The following is a 5,903-nucleotide window of genomic DNA, read 5'->3' on the forward strand; positions in this document are numbered from 1 at the left end:
TTTCCCCTTCTGTAGGATGGGGATAATGCCCCCGACGGTTGCTGTGAGAATAAAAACCATTAAGGATTGAAGTGCTCATACAGTGCAGTAAGGAACTAATTAGATAGAGCTGAGCAAACCATGCTGCTGCTGGATGAGCACACTTCATCCCCAGCCAACCAGGAAATTCCTTGTCCCAGTTACAGAAAATACCTCTGTGTGCAGTGGCATGAACCCTTCTGGTGTTGCTGGTATTTGTGGTTGTATGCAAGGCTGCAGTTATTATCTGTTACTGATCCAGTTACAGACAAGCCTCTGTAGCAGTGTGTTGGGCTCTGACATGTTTGTTTTGGCAGGGGAGCTTGCTCTGGGTTTTTGTTACTGTCCTAGCATTGTAATTGGTGTAGAAACCAAGGCCAAAACAACCGCTGGTCTTGACTGCTTTGACTCGTGTATATTTTTGGCATGCCAGTGCTGAACCAGCTTAGGTTTGACTTCCAGAACTGCTATGCCCTGGAGTTTCCATTGACTGCACTTGGTGCTGGGGGAACTCTGCACTTCTGGAGATGTCCCTTTTGGCCTTGGAATCTCTGAATCCAAGATTGGACAAAACCAGGGGGTCCTACTGAGAATGTTGGCTGAGGTCAGCTCCTCAGTGTGGAAAATTTCACTTCCAAGGGAGACCCAGAAAAGGCTATGAAATCAATTTTTCTCTGGCAATTAGTTACCAACATCTTATCCTTTCTTAAATGGCAAGACTGGCTAGTGACACCAAGGATCCTGAAAGCCACCCTGATTACTGATTCTGGTTTTTAGTGGCTTGGAACATGGATTGTGCACCAGCATGGGAAGGCAGGGAGGAAAACATGGTAAATGCACCTAAACTACTGGAATACTTCATGAGAGAGGGTAAGTTTATGGCTTTCCAATCTGACCCAATGTAGAACAGGTCCTGGCTGACATCTGGGCAACGTTCCGTGGGATGCTCCATGAAAGATGAACTGTCAGGCCTGTAAACATCCCCCATCAACTGCCGTGAAGGCAAATACCTCTTTAAGTGCTGGCAAAAGATGATAACTTGAGAGCCCCGGAGACCGAAGGCCTCTGTGCCCATCTAGAGCAGGAACAGCAGAGGTGACGGCTAGGCAAGGTCCCTACACCCCAGTGCCTCATGACCTAGTGCACCAGCAGCCCACTCTCCATTGCCAAGTCAGCCACTGTCACCCTGAGTCAGACAACAAGGGAGAGAGTTGATGCCAGTGATGATGGGTTGGTTGTGGTGGACCCCAGGCCGGTAGGTTCTGTCTTTAGTCATCTGAACTACTTCGCAAAATCCACTAACCAGCTGAGAGGGGCAGCCATGAAGCAGGCTCTTTCCACCCGTCTGTGTAGCTACCACAAGGTGTTACAGCAGGTGTTCAGGCCCTTCAGACAGAACTCTCTCCCCTGGATGGTTCTGTGCAGTGTCTAACAGCAGCCTTGTCTTGGCTTCCCCATTCCTACAGGCTTAAAGCAGCTATACCAGGACCATCTGCTCTGTGATGCCACCACAGTTGCAGAAGGAAAGAGGTTCCCATGTCACAGGTAAAGATTTCAGTATTTTTTTATGAAATTAAAAGTTTGGTTGATAAAGGTAATATACTTATATTCTGTAGGTCGTTTGACTCAGTATTGCATGATGTCTTTTTTTAATATAAAATTTAACACTGCACACATTAAATGGATTAAAAATGGCAAATGATCAGGTCTAACTGTAAATGGGGAATCCTCACTTAGGTGTATTTCTGGTGGGGTCCTGCACAGGTTGGTTCTTGGCCCTATGCTACCTAACACTTGTAACTCTTCTGCCAGGCGAAGTCTGCAGCAATGAGGGCCAGGTTCAGTATCTAGGGATTCATCTTACATTACAACATGGAAATGGCTTGAGCTCCCCACCCAGTAATCTGGGAAAACTGGGCCCCACTACGAGGTAGTATTTCTCCACTGACAAGCACTGAGTCTGTGTGTAACAAAAGAACTTTTATCAAAAAGAGACTCAAGCAATAGCACATCATTCTCCCTCCCTCCACACCATCAAAGGGCCTAATAACATCAGCCACACTATCAGAGGCTCGTTCACCTGCACATCCACCAATGTGATATATGCCATCATGTGCCAGCAATGCCCCTCTGCCACATACATTGGTCAAACTCGACAGTCTCTACTTAAAAGAATAAATGGACACAAATCAGATGTCAAGAATTATAATATTCATAAACCAGTCGGAGAACACTTCAATCTGTCTGGTCATAGGATTACAGACATGAAAGTTGCGACATTACAACAGAAAAACTTCAAATCCAGACTCCAGTGAGAGACTGCTGAATTGGAATTCATTTGCAAATTGGATACAATTAACTTAGGCTTGAATAGAGACTGGGAGTGGCTAAGTCATTATGCAAGGTAACCTATTTCCCCTTGTTTTTTCCTACCCCCCTCCCCGACGTTCTTGTTAAACCCTGGATTTGTGCTGAAATGGCCCACCTTGATTATCATACACATTGTAAGGAGAGTGATCACTTTAGATAAGCAATTACCAACAGGAGAGTGGGGTGGGGGAGAGAAAACCTTTTGTAGTGATAATCACCCATTTTTTCATGGTTTGTGTGTATAAAAACGTCTTCTACACTTTCCATAGTATGCATCCGATGAAGTGAGCTGTAGCTCACGAAAGCTCATGCTCAAATAAATTGGTTAGTCTCTAAGATGCCACAAGTCCTCCTTTTCTTTTTGCGAATACAGACTAACACGGCTGTTACTCTGAATCTCCCTCCACTGCATCCCACTCACAGTTGGCTGTCCTTGGTCAGCAAAGACCTTAATTCTACATTTCCTGAGCTGAGTTCAATTTACCAACCCTCTCCACTGACATAGCTACAACAACACTGCATACAACTCTCACCGAGGCATACTTCTAGACAATCATAGAATACAGGAATTACATTGCCCACCAATGCAATGCAGACTCTGATGCAGAACACTGTGCCTGTTCTTAGCACAGGCAGAGGAGGACAACCTGCTGTAACAGAACTATGAGGGCAGCATATAACAGCAGAACTGTAAACTTTGCCAGTGCAGCTGGGTTAACGTAGGAATTGTCAGGCTGGATCAGACCAGTGGTCAGTGTAGTAGTCCAGTCCCCTGTTCTTGCAGTTGCCAACAGTGGATACTTCAGAGGAAAATATATATGTGGTTTTGCTTTGTTTTTGTCTTGGAATAATCTATTGATGGGGTAACTTTTTCCCTCCGAGGTTAGCATCTGACCCAGCAGCCTTTATATACCTTCCAATGGGTATTACCTTGCATTTATCAACACTGAAGAATCTGCTATTGTGTTGCCCATTCATGTAGTTTTGTTAGGTCCCTCTAAAGCTCCTCATTCATCTTCAGCTTTGACTAATGTAAATTGTTACCTTTGCTGTTCATCATTTCTTCTAGATTGCTAATACATTAAACAACCCAGTCCTAGTATCTTAGTTTGTTTTGGGAACCCAATGTGAAAATGTTTGATCTATATTACTTGCTCTCGCCTCATGTGAGGGACTCGATTAGGTAATAAACATGGAGATAATGACACTTTGGTCTCCACCTTCAGCAACAGTTAAAAGTACCTTTAACACCATGTTGCAATACCAGCTCGAAGGAGAGGGTGCCTCTTACTGAGCCAATCATACCACTTCCTGCCGCCTGCTGGCCTTTCCTTCAATGCCTCCTTTCCAAAATCTAATCAGGTCTTGTTCTGTTCTGCCTCCCTCAGGGGCCTCTGACCTCCTTAGCTCTCTGGCAGAACTGTAGCTGGTGTGTGCTCCATTAATCCGATTCCCCTATCCCCATAGGTTGCTGGTGGCAGCTGTCAGCCCTTACTTCAAGGGCATCTTTACCAGCTCCTTCAAGGAATCCCAGGATGGAGAAGTTGTGCTTCAGGACATGGCCTCTTCCATTGTGCAAACCATACTGAACTACTTGTACATGGGAGAGATCTCTCTTACTAAAGAGTCTGCCCAGGGGCTTTTTGTAGCAGCCAGCAGGCTTCAGGTTCTACCCCTGCTGGAGATCTGCACAACAGAATACAACAGGTAATACAACAAACCTGAGGCTAGCTGGTTCTGCTCTTGGGGGCAGAGGGAGGCTAATGCATGTGTAAAAATGTCTCTCTCTCTTACAATCTACCCAGTAACATTACAATCTCTGGTTATTCCGACCAGGTTCCTTGTGGAGAATGTGTGAGAACTGCCTTGTATATTATGCACTGGCTTATGCACACAACAATGAAGCTCTGCTTGGTGTCGCCATGAACCTCATTACCACAAACTTTGGACACCTCTCCAAAGAGGAGGATGACTTCTTACATCTGGACCTCAGCACTCTGGTCAGCATAATCTCTCTGGATGGCCTCATGGTCACCTCTGAGCTGGTTATCTACCAGGCTGTGAAACACTGGATGAGGTTTCAAACAACTGAGCGTAGCCTTCTCATTGGTGAGCTGATGAAGCACATCCGCTTCCTGCTCCTTAGCCAGGATGAGGTCCGGGAGGTCCAGTCAGACTGGGAGCGCTGTCTGGATGTTCAGATGTGGCAGAAGAAGCTGGACAGTAAATATGGACCATTTGATTCTAGGGCACTCAGGCAGGGAATGTATAATGAGTGTATTGTGTGTGTGGGTCTGTCCAGGTGGGTAAGCAAATGGATGGAAAATGAGGAGTTTCATGTGTGCTATTTTGACCCTCGAAAAGAGAACTGGGAAAAGCTGCCAGCTTTGAATTCCCTGTACTCTCCAGCCTGTGTGGCAGTGGGTGACAAGCTGTATGTATCCAGAGGCACCCTTAGGGACAAATCTCACTCAGATGCCCTTCACAAATATGACTTCCTTAAAGGCCAGTGGATACATCTGCCTCCCATGTCGGTACCTCGTACTTCACATGGGTTTTTAGCTTGTAACCAGAAGCTTTATGCTTTGGGAGGCTGTTGCAGGTTTCAAAATTACCTTGGTTCTGCAGAGTGCTTTGACTTGATGGAGAAGACCTGGACTCCCATCTCTAGGCTGCCATTTGCTCTGAGCTGTTCTGCCTCTGCTGTGCTCAAGGACAAACTTTACTTAATAGGTGGAGAGAGAAAAAATAACTTGTTCCCAGAGATGTATAAGGGAGTTCTGATTTATGACGTTAACTCTGGCACATGGACACAGGTTCCTCTGACGGTGGAGTGCTGCTTTGCAGGTGCTGTCCCCATGAATAATGGGATCTGTCATTGGTGGCTATTCCAAGGAAAGAATGAGACAGCTTCCTGTTAGGTCCCCTTCTCCGAGGAATTATTTATGGCTCTGCTCTGTTTCTTCATCAGCGAGGACGGCAGAATGGATGAGGATGTTTTTGTTCCACATTTGCCAAGAGGAATTGCTGGTGCTGGTGTGGTGGGAGGGGAGAACTGCTGGGTATATACTAACCCCAATGTACTTAATGAAAGTCCAGACACACATTATGACACCATTTACTTTTGGGAACCCAGTGACCTCACCTGGACTGAATGCCCAGAAAACCTCCCTATTGTTGATGGGGTAAGTGGGTTTGGGTGTGTGACAATGAAGATACCAAAAAAACACATTCTCTCCCTCTTGTCCTAAAGGGGACAGGAGGAGTGTGGCTATTCAGCAGGTACATGTATAGCTGCTGTTAATGTTTTCTAAAACCTATACCTCTCAGGGTTGTCTACAGGGGAAAAGTCACAAGAATATCTGCCCCCAGATGCCTTGTCTTAGCCTAACCATAGATTTTTTTTTAACTGAAATCCAAGGGACAGCATTTGAAATTAAGACACTTGATTCATCCAATAGTATGTGAGATTGAAACCCAATAACTATCTTTACATGCCTTAACTTCATGCTTAC

At 45.5% G+C, this 5,903-nt stretch overlaps 1 pseudogene; it reads left to right on the top strand.

Moving 5' to 3' along the window:
* Positions 1-806: 806 nt before the first annotated feature.
* On the top strand, positions 807-5,639 carry LOC125624327 (kelch-like protein 41a; annotated as a pseudogene).
* Positions 5,640-5,903: the final 264 nt, after the last annotated feature.

Source organism: Caretta caretta, chromosome 18 (genome assembly GCF_965140235.1).
Source record: "Caretta caretta isolate rCarCar2 chromosome 18, rCarCar1.hap1, whole genome shotgun sequence".
Lineage (NCBI taxonomy): Eukaryota > Metazoa > Chordata > Testudines > Cheloniidae > Caretta > Caretta caretta.